This window comes from Pipistrellus kuhlii, unplaced genomic scaffold (genome assembly GCF_014108245.1).
Source record: "Pipistrellus kuhlii isolate mPipKuh1 unplaced genomic scaffold, mPipKuh1.p scaffold_m20_p_5, whole genome shotgun sequence".
NCBI lineage: Eukaryota > Metazoa > Chordata > Mammalia > Chiroptera > Vespertilionidae > Pipistrellus > Pipistrellus kuhlii.
In genome coordinates this window covers 17880634-17893138 of record NW_023425551.1, presented here as the reverse complement: position 1 = coordinate 17893138, position 12505 = coordinate 17880634, and the positions used below count along the sequence as shown (strand labels likewise).

The window sequence follows — 12505 nt, the reverse complement described above, 5'->3', positions numbered from 1 at the left end:
TTGCTCATTTTTTTAATTAATGTGTAATCCTTTGGCTATTCTGGTTCTTCCTTGACCCCATTCCTCAACCAATACACAGGAGATATTGGCAGTAAGATGGCATTGACATGTCACCTATATAGAATTGCCTGTGGTTTTTAAGCCCAGAACAAGAGAAGCTTAGAAAAGGAGTTTTGGGATGATAACTTTTGTTCTGATGCTTCCCAAAGGCACTCACTAAAGATTAGAGACAGATGGTTTGCACCGGGAGCAGAAGTTGTCTGGTTTTATGTTATGACCATTGAATATAAGGGTTTGTGCTGAGCCAAGAATTCTGAACTGGCTGTTGGAAATGATCTGCTCTAAGTGGTCTCCAGATGACCATGGAGATCAGGACTCAACTTCAGAGAAGTTGGCCTGGAGGAACAGCTTCATAGTTCCAAGTTCTGCATTGGGGGAGGGAGACATGCTTGTCAAGCCAGTGGTCAATGTCACTAGCTTTGCATCCAAATGCCAGAAGCGAAGGACCTGAGAGATGGTATTACACATGTTAAGAAACTTTTCAAGTTCATATGGCCAGCAAATAGTAGAGTTGACGATGTATGTCATATTCCAATTGTACTCATTACTCCACTTCCATTCCACTTATTTGAAAAATAAATGTAAATTAGCTAACTCTATTCTCAGCATAAAATATTCATCCTTTCATTGGAGTAGGTCTTATCTCTTCAATTAGATTATTGGCCCTTTACAGGTAATAAGTCTAATATATTGTAGTATTCTCATCCTTGCAAATAGTAAGTACTCCATGAATAAATACTAATGTTACAGTAAGTGGCTTTAAGAATATGTTCTCAGTCCTGAACATCTTACAACTTTTCTCCTACTTTACAGTTACCAAGCCATTACCTGCTTATACCAAGCCAGTAAAAAATGTGGCATATAGATTAATTGCCTCTCCATCTCAGCCCCATTCCATCTATCCAAAATAATCAGTGTTGTTAGGTAGTTTCCCACACCTATTTCCATGCTCATACAAACACATTCAAACATATGGGCAGATATACAGGATTCCTCTTATTTTTATTTTTATAATGAATTTTTTAAAAATTAATCTTTATTGTTGAATATGTTATGGTTGTCTCCCATTTTCCCCATTGACCCTTTCCATATCCCCCCCACAGGCCTTCACCACACTATTATCTGTGTCCATGGGCTATGCATATATGCATATAAATTCCCCACTTAATCTCTCACTATCCACCCCCACATATTTTAAAGCAAACATAGCATTATCCTCTATACATTACTCTGCAATGTTGTTTTTTTCACCTAAGTGTAAACCATAGATGTCTTCCCAAATCAGTAAATATAAAGCTTACACGTTCACTCTAAAAGCTGAATCATAGTTCTCTAATGAGTGTATTATAATTTACTTGACTATTTTCATATTAATGTATATTCAGATTCCCACTGTTTTCTAAATAGCTCCCTATTTGATCAACACGCTACATGGCTTCTTGTATATCTACTCCTGCTTTATAACTAAGAACATACCATGTCTAAAATCATATTTATTCCTTGGGAAAGTGCCTCCAACACAGGGGGAAGTGTGCTCTAAATGAGCATTATTTATCCTGAAGCCATAAATATATGTCTCTATTGGTTAAATAAATCATAATATAGTGGCGTACTATGCTGTCATTAAACACAATGTAAAAGAACATTGAATGACATGAAGAATATGATCTCATTTTAGTTAAAGGAAATATATAGATTTCTATTTGTACATGCATAGAACCAGAGGAGACACCCTGAAATTTTAATAGCATCTCTAGATGAAGTGATTATGAGCAATTTAAAAAAAATTTCTTCTCTTTGCTTATTTTTCCTCTCAAAATGTTTATAAAAGAGTAACAAGATTGGAAGAATTGTTTTTATGAATATTACATCTTATGTTATAGCAGTTGTTTTCTTTGAACTAAAATTCTACAACATAATGCTTTAAAAGAGGGATGGAGAGGATGAGATAATGCTCCCCAAACCAAAGAACTAACAAGACTCATTACCAAAGGATCTGGAAAAATAGGCCACGTCTATTTTTTCTTCTTGAAAGTGTTGATAACTGTGATTATTATGTTAACGAGTTATAGTTGCCAAAAATAGGTGTAATTATAACACTTTTTGACAATTGTAAAGTGATTTTCCTCACAAACACTGACAGGTTTTGTGTAGAAATATCTCATTTTGCTTAGAACCTCCCACTGGTACCATGGAGCTGCTCTACCTTGCATGAGCTTTCAGATCAGGGATAGGCAGCAAAGGAACACATTTTGCAGCAATTGGGAATTACACATCTCAAACTGGATATGTACACTTTACTTTAAGTGGCTTTCCTGGGACCAGCCATCAGCTTGCAGTTTTGCTTCATGGTTCATAGTCTTCATTGCTTGTAAAAGTAGCTAAACCTTTAGTTTTTCCTTCTAGTTCCTGATCATCACCAGCTGTGAAGCATTATATTCTGGAGCTTCGGGTTGGGTGTGAAGCATCAGATTAGCATCAAGTGCTGACACTTAATTGGAAATCACAGGAAAGCAGTTAGAAAATGACTGGGTTCTTGCAGCTCTTGCTTGGGAGGCTTTATGCAATTGGTGGCTTGGGTAAAATCCATGTCTCTAGCACAAGGAAATCCTGGCACAAGGAAAGTTCCCAGTAAAAATTTGTTAAGTGAACAAATTTGTAATAAAGATGTCCAGATACAGGCTCACACTCTGAAGTCACAATTTCTCTCAAGCACCCCTCGCTCATTTGCTTCATGCGTATGAACTAAAATTCAATCATCTCTTCAGTTAGTTCTTATACCGTTCTGCTGAAACAGGTCTTGTGTTTTTCTTCACTTTTAGGTAAATACCTACAAATTTTGCATCCAGGTTTCATTTCTCTAATTCTATGAACAAAATAAAAATGAATACACTAAAGTCAGTTCAGCATACATGCAGTTAAACATTCCGCTAAAACACACACACACACACACACACACACACACACACACACACACACACACAAATACACACACAAAACATTAACTGGCACCTATCATAAATAGCAAACCTCTGGAGTAATAACTTGTCATTTTATAATGTCTGAATTCACTAAACTCACTCTTTGTTCTCCTCCTCTGCTTTCTCACTATTGTAAAGCAACTAATAAATAGAACTATACCTAGAGAAGGTAGTAAAAGAGTGCAAGTAGAAAGGAACTTATTATTAAACATCTATTGTGTACCAGGCATTACTCTAGGCTTTTTAAATGTAATATTTCTTCTAATCCTCACAACCTTCTTGACAAGTAAATATTAACACAATTTTATGTATCAGAAGGCATATTTGGAGAGGGAAGAGACTTGCACACCCTCAAACAACTAACAAATGACTGGGCTCACCTAGCTGGTGTGGCTCAGTGGTTGAGCACTCACCTATGAACCAGGAGTCATGGTTCCATTCCAGGTCAGGCCTCATGCCATGCCTGAGTTGTGGGCTCGATCTCCAAGAGGGGATGTTAGGAGGCAGCCAATTAATGATTCTCTCTCATTATTGTTTCTCTCTCTCTATCCCTCTCCCTTCCTCTCTGAAATCAATAAAAAAAAAAAAAAAAAAAAGACTAAGTTGGACCAGGACCCAAGTCTTTGGGTTTTAAAAGCTTAAGACAACAGTGTAGAAATAGTTCCATTTTCTAGCACTGTGGTTGGCAAACTGCGGCTCGTGAGGCCCCTTGAGGGTGGCTCTTCCACAAAATACCTCGGCCTGGGTGAGTCTATTTTTGAAGAAGTGGCATTAGAAGAAGTTTAAGTTTAAAAAATTTGGCTCTCAAAATAAATTTCAATCATTGTACTGTTAATATTTGGGCTCTGTTGACTAATGAGTTTGTCGACCACCGCTCTAGCAGTTCTCAAATCATTGTCACTTGGTTAATAGTCATCTAACTCGTGGTGTCATTCCTTCGCCTCCCCCTGTTTGACTATTATGTCTAATTTTGAGCAAGTGACTCTGGGAGCTTGAGCAATAAAAGGACTGTGATGTCGCAGACTGCACTGGCTGACTCAATACTTGTCTGGGACAGCGTCCTTATTTAGTCCCCTTCCTCTTCTCAGTTTCAGGTCCCAGCCCGTGTCTGTGCCCTTTGCACAGGGAACAGGTGGCCTTCCACGCTGCCATAGGATGACAGTCCACACACAATGTTTGTGGTGATTGGTCTCACGATGTACAGTACATTTTTTATTGCACCAGAGATCAGCGGGTACTTGAGTTTTGAACAAGGTGAAAGATCTCTCTGACAAGAGCGGGGCTCAATCTGGGCACTTCTTCCAGCCTGCTTGTTTTTTTATTTGTGTTCCTCACAAATGTTCTAGATTTAAATAACTTGTTTATTTTTCAGTTAAACTTTACAATAGTTAACATTGTTCCTATGGCACAAAAAGTAATTTTGATGAGCAAATGATAACAGAAGTACATTGGGCTGTTCATTTTTGCAAATGATTTATAAACTTTAATTTGACTATTTAACCTGGAAGCTAAGAAGGTGACACTTACTGATATATATATTTAGTGTCTGTAAAAAATACATATAGTCTTTCTGATATTTATGTTCATGGTTTTCAGGATTCACAGACTCAAAAAGGGAAAATGGGATTCCTTTAATGGTTCATCATTAACACCATCTTCATCCAGTTAGTCAAACAGTATACCTCAGAGACATGGATGGTGTAATCATATTTTTCCTATTATATCTATTATATGTCCATATATATGTATATATATATATATATATATATATATATATATATATATATATATGATTACACCATAAGAAAACATAATTTTCTAGGCATGGGTACTATTCTTTTTCAGGATGTGACAGAACTTATTTAATTGATCCCCTATTATTAGAAATTCTGTTTGTTTTCAATTTGTCCTTGCTATGAAAAATGTTTAAAATTATTTTTGGGTGTGGACGTTTGTACATAGCCATTCTTATAAATTTTTACACATATGAAATTGCTGAATAAATGGTACACACTTTTGAAAGATTTTGATACATTCTGAAAAAGTGTGATTATGCAAGCTTTTATGTCCTCCACCAGTTTTCACTTCTTTATTTCTTTGCCATTTCCGTGTTGACCTTATCCCCCAGCGCATGATTGGGGCTCTTTTAGAAGCTTGGATGTGTTCATCTTCACTCTGCTGAACGCCTACTTCTGTAACTTCCTCAAAATAAGCATTTGTGGAGTCAGAATGACTATGTGTATTTTCTTTGGCATGCTAAATGTCTGTATTGAAAGTTAGATCATCCTGCATGTGTCAAATTAATTAATTATAGTTCTTTGGAAGCCCAGTACCATATCGCATAATTCTATCACATAATGTTGGACTTCCCTTCTGATAAAATTGATTAAACATAGCATATAGAATTATATTTTGTATACATACTCAGGATTCATCATTTGTTCACCTGAAAATATAGTGATTTTATATCCATCTATCAGCTGGCTGCATGTGCATCTAAATACAATACCAATTCATTCCTTTGTCCTGTCTCTTATTTCTGACCTGGTTAAAGGACTACAGATGATATTTATATTGGAAATATAATTAGGCAAGTGTACCAGCTACCAGGTTACTATAAACACATAGGTCTTTGGCATCATACTAAGAAAATAAGTCCTCTCATTTGATGGGTACACAATGTCCTGAACAGCTATTATGATTAATTAACTTTTCCATGTTGATGTAGGAAATTTTATTAGTCTCAGAAAACTAGCTCCAACTAGCTTGTAGTCTGATCACATACAGAGAACAAGTCAAGTGAAAATGGAAAAAGCCAAGCAACTAATCCTTTAAGAGGCAATAATGATTTTTTAAAGGCATCTCAATCTAGTTAATAAATTTTTAGCTCTCTTTCTGAAAGGGATATTATTCTATATGGGGATTGTAAACATACACTTGCATTTTAACTTACACAATGTTTGCCACCGTCCATTCATATGTTGTAATCTCTGTACATAACCCTACTTTGAGCTTTTTATGGAGGTCTGGCTTGAGAGTCATTCACTCTTAGCTATACTTGTTTGTTAAAGTAGAACCTAACTGCACAGAACCTGCTTTTTCACTGATTAAAAACCTTGATACCTGGGCAATGGTGCTTGATGCTAGTGGATTGTGTTAAAATTTCATTATGGTAAACACTTCCGTTTTTCAAGCACCTACTATGTGCTAATACTTTACATTTGCTACTTAATTTTCATGGCAGTCCTGCAAGCTATTTGACAGGCTAAAGTGGCTAAGTCTTTTACTATCAGATAGTCGGTGGCAGTGGAATATTCAAACCCTGGCCCCTTTAACTCCTGAATTATGTCCTTTCCACTGCAGGACAGTTCTGAATTTTTTTATGCATCTGTTTATGTGATTGGTATGCAAACTGCAGTGGTAGAACCTCAGGTAAAGAAGGACACGCCGAGCTCTTCTCTCATAGCCATCTCCCACTCTGCTTCTGGAGACACGTCCTGGCCAGGAAATGTCAGCCTTTGATAGCACAACTGACTCTCCCCTTCTCAAACCAACTTTGAGGAAGGAGCAGAGCTTAAATGAGGAGGAATGTTGCTTTTCATTCCATACAGGTACCCTTTTCAGTATTCCTGAGATATAATGTATGGAAAACTGGGAAACTACAGGGGAATTGAAAACACTAAGAATGCTCGCATGCATGTGCCCCGTCGGCACACATGGAAAACACATTTGTCTTGTGTGGCACAGTTAATGGCAACAAGGACAATGAATAAAAATGGTCTGTTTAGATTCAGGCACTCTAAAATTTCTCCGTGGTTTGTTAGGAATGTTGGAAATGGTGATGTGGCATTGTATGTTGAACAATGACAAAAACACATGGGCGTTCAGAAGAATATTTCTTCAGCCACTGACTTTCTTAAAAATTCTGGGCAAATTGCTCATTTGTATATATTTTTAAAAAGTTTGACGAAGCTTACTATGATTTTTGAGTTAAATATTAGATATCAGCCACAAGTTCTCTGTAACTCCTGGTATTCAGTTATGTGTCCCTAACTAGAGATATTTCAGACACACTCTTTCTTAAGGAAGTCAGGATGGCTAGAATATTTCAACTTTCCCCAAGATAATATTAATAGTTTCATTCTGTGATACATACAGGGCTAAGCACTTTCATTTTCAGGCAAAACCCCTTTGAGATAGGTCAAATTATTGTACCCAATAGTTAGAGGAGAAAACTGAGCCCCAAAGGAGATTAATTAACTTGTCATTAACGTTGTAGGAAAATAGTGAAGTCAGGACTTGAACCCTGGTGGTTTGGTGCCAGCCTCTGGGGACTTAAAATGCCAGACTATACAATTCAGAGACAGCCAGGCTGCTAGTTGGGAAGTTAATTTTTCAATGAATGCAACTCTGTGTTCAAAGTTACAGAAAGGACTCCAACCAGGGCTTTATAAGACCATCATAACCTTCAGTCACATGCTGGTAGCAAAATAGAACAGAGGGGAGGAAAAAGGAAGGAAACTGCTTAGGATTCAGGCCTGAGGACCCGTGGAGCTCTTAAGGACCTATGGGAATTGCGAGGCACACATAGGGCATCATTTCCTGAGAAGAGCCAAGGGATAAGAAAAAAAAAAAATCTCTGGATGGAAAATTACTTTAGACTTCATGAAAGGTTCGCATTGTTAGAAAGGATGACCGTTGTTTACCGTCCTGTATTTTGAGTTCATGCCTTGGGTTTTCAATGATCCTTGACTTTGGCTTCTGGCATATGCAGAACCAAGCAATAACCACTTCTTACCCCCAGCATAGATCTTTCCCAAATGCTATGCTACCACATGTACTAGTAGACACACCCACATGGTGTTCCAACACTTTTCCCTTCAGAAGGAAGTAAGGTTTCACAATTCCTTGGCCTTGCTTAGTCCATCCCTTGGTGGAGCTGTGTATTTCTCAAAGCAAAATGGTTTCTATCTTTGGGAATTCCTTTTGAAACAGGCTCAGCTACTTCATTTATAGGACAACCACAAAGGCATAATTGGATGAAGTCTATCTGTCAGTCACCCTGAGATATTTATGACATGTGCTTTCTGCAAGTCTGCCCATTTCCATTGTCTGGATCAGAGGGGAAATTAAGAGCAAAAAGAGGTTGGTTATGTGGTGGGGTACTGCTGAGAGGTGTTTCAGCATGGATGTATTTTAGCACTGGGCAGCACACAAAATATTTGCAAAAAGAGAAAAATAGGACAAAAATAATAGAATGTTGTGCTAGGAATAAGGTAGAATCAACCCTTTCTATTTTGCTACTGCTTCTGACTACATTTAGGCTAATTTAAGGATTTTCTGGGTTGTGGTTGCTTTAATTCTGTTTTAATTTGAAATTCATTTGTTTCAGTCTGTAGTTATTTTGTTTTACTGTTTATTTCATAGATTAGAAGAACCATCATGATATAGAAGATCTTTTAGAATAAGGATTGTGTGTTAAAACAAGAGAAAACTGAGAATTAGTGATGTAGATCTTAGTTGTCAAGCTGTGGACTCTGGATGAGTCATGTACCTTTTCCATTTGCAAAACGTTTTGGGCCATATTAGTGATACCCAAGTTTGGCTGCCCATCACATTCACCTGATGGGTGGTTTAAAATGAGATGCCTCAATGGGAGAAAAGGGGGACATATGTAATACTTTCATCAATAATAATTTAAAAATAAAATGAGATACATTCTGTAAAGCATGATGGAATTTTTTTTTTAATAATTTCATGGTGGAGATGAAATTGTTCAGTATCTTGATTATGATGGTAGTTATATGACTGTATATGTTTGCCCAAACCTGAGAACTATACACTAAAAAGGGTTAATTTTACTGTATATAAATTATCTTAATTTAAAATTTTACACAAAACCATTTGAATATTACCATATTGAAAAAAAATTGCTAGGACTCTACCTGGAACCAACTATCTACTGAAGGGTATCTAGTCTCTTAACCATTCCTTTACTTGTGAATCTAGTGTAAACCAACTTAAACACTCTAAGTTGTTGTGATCCCAGGTCCAGCTGTTCATGTCCATGAAGAGTAACCTGAGTGACAGAGAGTGTGGGTGCTACAGCTACAATGTGTCTGGACAGGCCACTTACATCACATGTTGTATATGACTAGGTTCTGAGTATAATACAAAGTGAGAGCACCCTTTAGGATCAATGAGAAGAAAATGTGGAAGCTCCCAAGAACTGATCACATATCAGAAACAAGTATAAAGATAGAAAATGTTGAATTTATAATATGATTGACTGTTAATGAAGGGCATTGTTTTGTTTTGTTTTGTTTTATTTTTTACCATTAAAAAGAAAAAGTGCTGTAGATGAGTATGACACCATTCACATGGAAGCATCCAGCAGAAACAGGCTCACTGATATGAACTGTGTGGACTTTATTGGAGAAGACAGTGCATCCTTGGGGCCTACAGATATTTTCAGGGCCAACATAGACCTCTGAGAAGATTCCACCCTAGCATTAAAGAAAGATATAGGAGACCCTTAGAATTAAAAATGTTTACTGGCAGCATTCATAATACATTGGACTTCTAATAGGAAAATGGGGTGTTGAAAATAGCTTTGTTTAACTTTGATGGAAGAATGTAGTAGGTATGTTTTGGGGTGTATCTTGGGAACACCCTTCACCCTTCTGAAGCTGAGGGTTTAGGTGACTGCATTTCTATAGTGTAGCCACCACCCCTGGCTTCAATGATGGGACCCAGGCAAGGACCAAAATCAGGTTGTTTGGAAACACCACAATGGTTCTCTGGGGGAACAGGAATTCAAGGACATAGAGAAAGTGAGGTGCTGGTGTGCATGGGAAGCCAAAGCTACAGTTGGAGGGAAACAGTAACTACAGTAATGACAGCAATAGTGCCAACAATAATAAATAATAGTATCTAACACTTATGAAATGCTCATGTGCACTAAGCCCTGGGCTAATCCCTTCAGATGGGTCATATTGCTATCTTGATTATAGCACAAGGGAACCAAAACTTTGATGTTATACCTTTCCTAAGGTCACATAGCTGTTAAGTGACAGAGCTGGGAGGCAACCCAGCTAGTTTACAAAACCTCTACAAGTCCTATTCTGTCTTGTGGGAATCTAAGGAGAGAGCTGCGGTGAGGGGAATGCAAGGGATGTGAAAAACAAGCAGAGCCGTGACACGCAGTGGCATGGGGAGAAAGGGTAGAGAAATGACCCCATTCATAAGAACTCGGGGTCCCAGCTCTAGTCTGCATATGACCTTGCTGTGCTTAGGGGAAAGTCTATATCTTAAACAACACTCCCTCTACTTCTTCCTGCCTTTATGAAGAACTAGTTTCACAGGATCTCTATTCCTTGAAATCAAAGAACTTTAAAATAGAGTGAAGAAATATGCAAAACAAGGGTGAGGTTGAGGGAACATTTCTCATGTAGAGGTCAGGGCAGAGGGGATTATCCCAGCTCTCTCTGGTTGTGATTCTATTTTTTTCAGCCTTCTCAGGTTGAGGAAGCTGAGCACCTGCTGCAGTTCATTAAGGAAATGTCATATTAAGGGAGAGTCCACAAGAGGATGCTAAGCTGCTGAGTATGCTTGGGATTACTCAGCAATACACTTAGCTACATTAGAGCTGTTGAATCCAGTTTCTTAAAATGTTCTCTTTGCAAACCTTTGTCCCATTTTCTATAATGCAATTACCTGTCCACTTTTCAAAGGTTTTACCATGAGTAGGTTCCTTGCCCCACTCATCGCCTTTCTTTGATGTAAGGCACCATTTATCATTTCTCCTTAAGAATCAAGAGTTCAAATCCCAAACAATGTGCTGGAGTCTGCGATATTCCTCTGTGAGAAAGCGTCCTATTGTGGAAATAAAAGGAACTGGCAGGCTTCCTCAGTCCCGTGGGTTTGCCAAGGAGGATCAGGCTAAGGAATTGTCCAAGAGCCCAGGTACATGCACCATCACTAGGAGAGAGCTTTTCATTTTGAAAGGCTCTGAGGGAGGTCAACAGGGCCTACACAGAAGTGCCAGTGGGGGAGGATGCTCACTAAATCACAAGCTGACCCCCGAGCAAATTTCAATGCTGTGGGCTCATGGGGTCAGTCTTTAGTTCTGTGTCTGGAGAGAAGTCTCTGTTGTTGTTGTTGTTTTTGTTTTTGTTTTCAATTACACTAAAACACACCAGCAAGGGAAAAATCCACTCTGGCTCACCTGTTTGTTTATTCTGCTCTCTTGTGACTTTCCAAAGGCCTATCTTAATACTCTTTGAGGTTAGCTATTTGATCCCCTTTAGCTGTAATCTTACCTCAGTGTTCCTTCTGAATTGAGTCACTGAAGACTTCCTGTTCAAGACAGAAAAATATGTAAGCAAGCAAGCAGCTCCCACCGGTTTAACAGGGCATTGGAGCTGTTGCTAGGCAGAGCATTTTAATACAAGACCATCAGCCTGGGTTGACAGATTGGCACAAAGGCACAGGTTACCTCACCTGTCCTCCTAGTTAATCTTGTTATGTTAATGGCTACAATTTCCCACTGTGGAGACTCGGTGTTCTTGGCACCTGGACAGTGCCCTGAGGCTTGACTCAGAGGTGTATAAAGAACTTGAGAACTCATTTGCTGCCAGAAGGGACTGCAGGTACTCCTAGACCAGCAGTGATCCCAGATTCGCAGGAATGCGCCACTAGTGGACCTTGAAAGACCTGTTCCAAGAAAGCAGCAGCCTGGGACAAAAGGGCGGGACTTCAGGAGATGCTTTTGGTCCTTAGAGCATACTTCACATTCTTTATGGGATCCTGGCCTTCTTCTCCTTTCCCAAGGGAAGTGTACATTTTCACATCTTTGTGATACCCAGGATGTGGCATCCTAGCTAAAGCATGATGACATCCATCGTTGTCCATTTGAAAAAGCCATCTCTGTAACAGGGATTTGCTTCATAAAACACAGCACACCTAGTCTAAGCAGAGCATTAAGTGAGAGGGTTGGAGATCTAGATTTAGGGCACCCCTCAATCATATGTGTTGAGCAGCTCCCCATGTCCCCAAAGGTTATTATTTTCCCCATAGCCTGCATGGGTAACCTATATCTTTGAAGGTGGTGGGCCTCATCTGGCAATGCCACACTACCTAGCAGCCTGCAGATTTGCCATTATCTCTTTGGAGAGTTGGTCTACTGAGCACAGAAAAAATTTGTTATTATTATTCTTGGCTTCAGTTATTATCCAAATTCTTTCTGTTCTTGGTAGACCAACTCTCCAAAGAGATAATGGCAAATCTGCAGGCTGCTAGGTAGTGTGGCATTGCCAGATGATGCCCACCACCTTCAAAGATATAAGTCACTCATGCAGGCTAGAAGAAAACTCACTTATTATAGACTTTCATTTTCTAATTTAAGGGGGTAAAAAGAAGGTTTGAAGCTTATTTTTAATTATGTTGAAAAAGCTGGGTCATTT

General features: G+C 38.5%; 1 long non-coding RNA gene across 1 annotated transcript; it reads right to left on the bottom strand.

Moving 5' to 3' along the window:
- Window positions 1-352: 352 nt before the first annotated feature.
- On the bottom strand, window positions 353-11489 carry LOC123651386. The gene is made up of 3 exons (XR_006740060.1): window positions 11363-11489; window positions 2267-2926; window positions 353-507 (listed from the first exon to the last, which is right to left on the bottom strand). It is a non-coding gene; the product is annotated as an uncharacterized LOC123651386 (long non-coding RNA).
- Between the last annotated feature and the right edge of the window lie 1016 nt (window positions 11490-12505).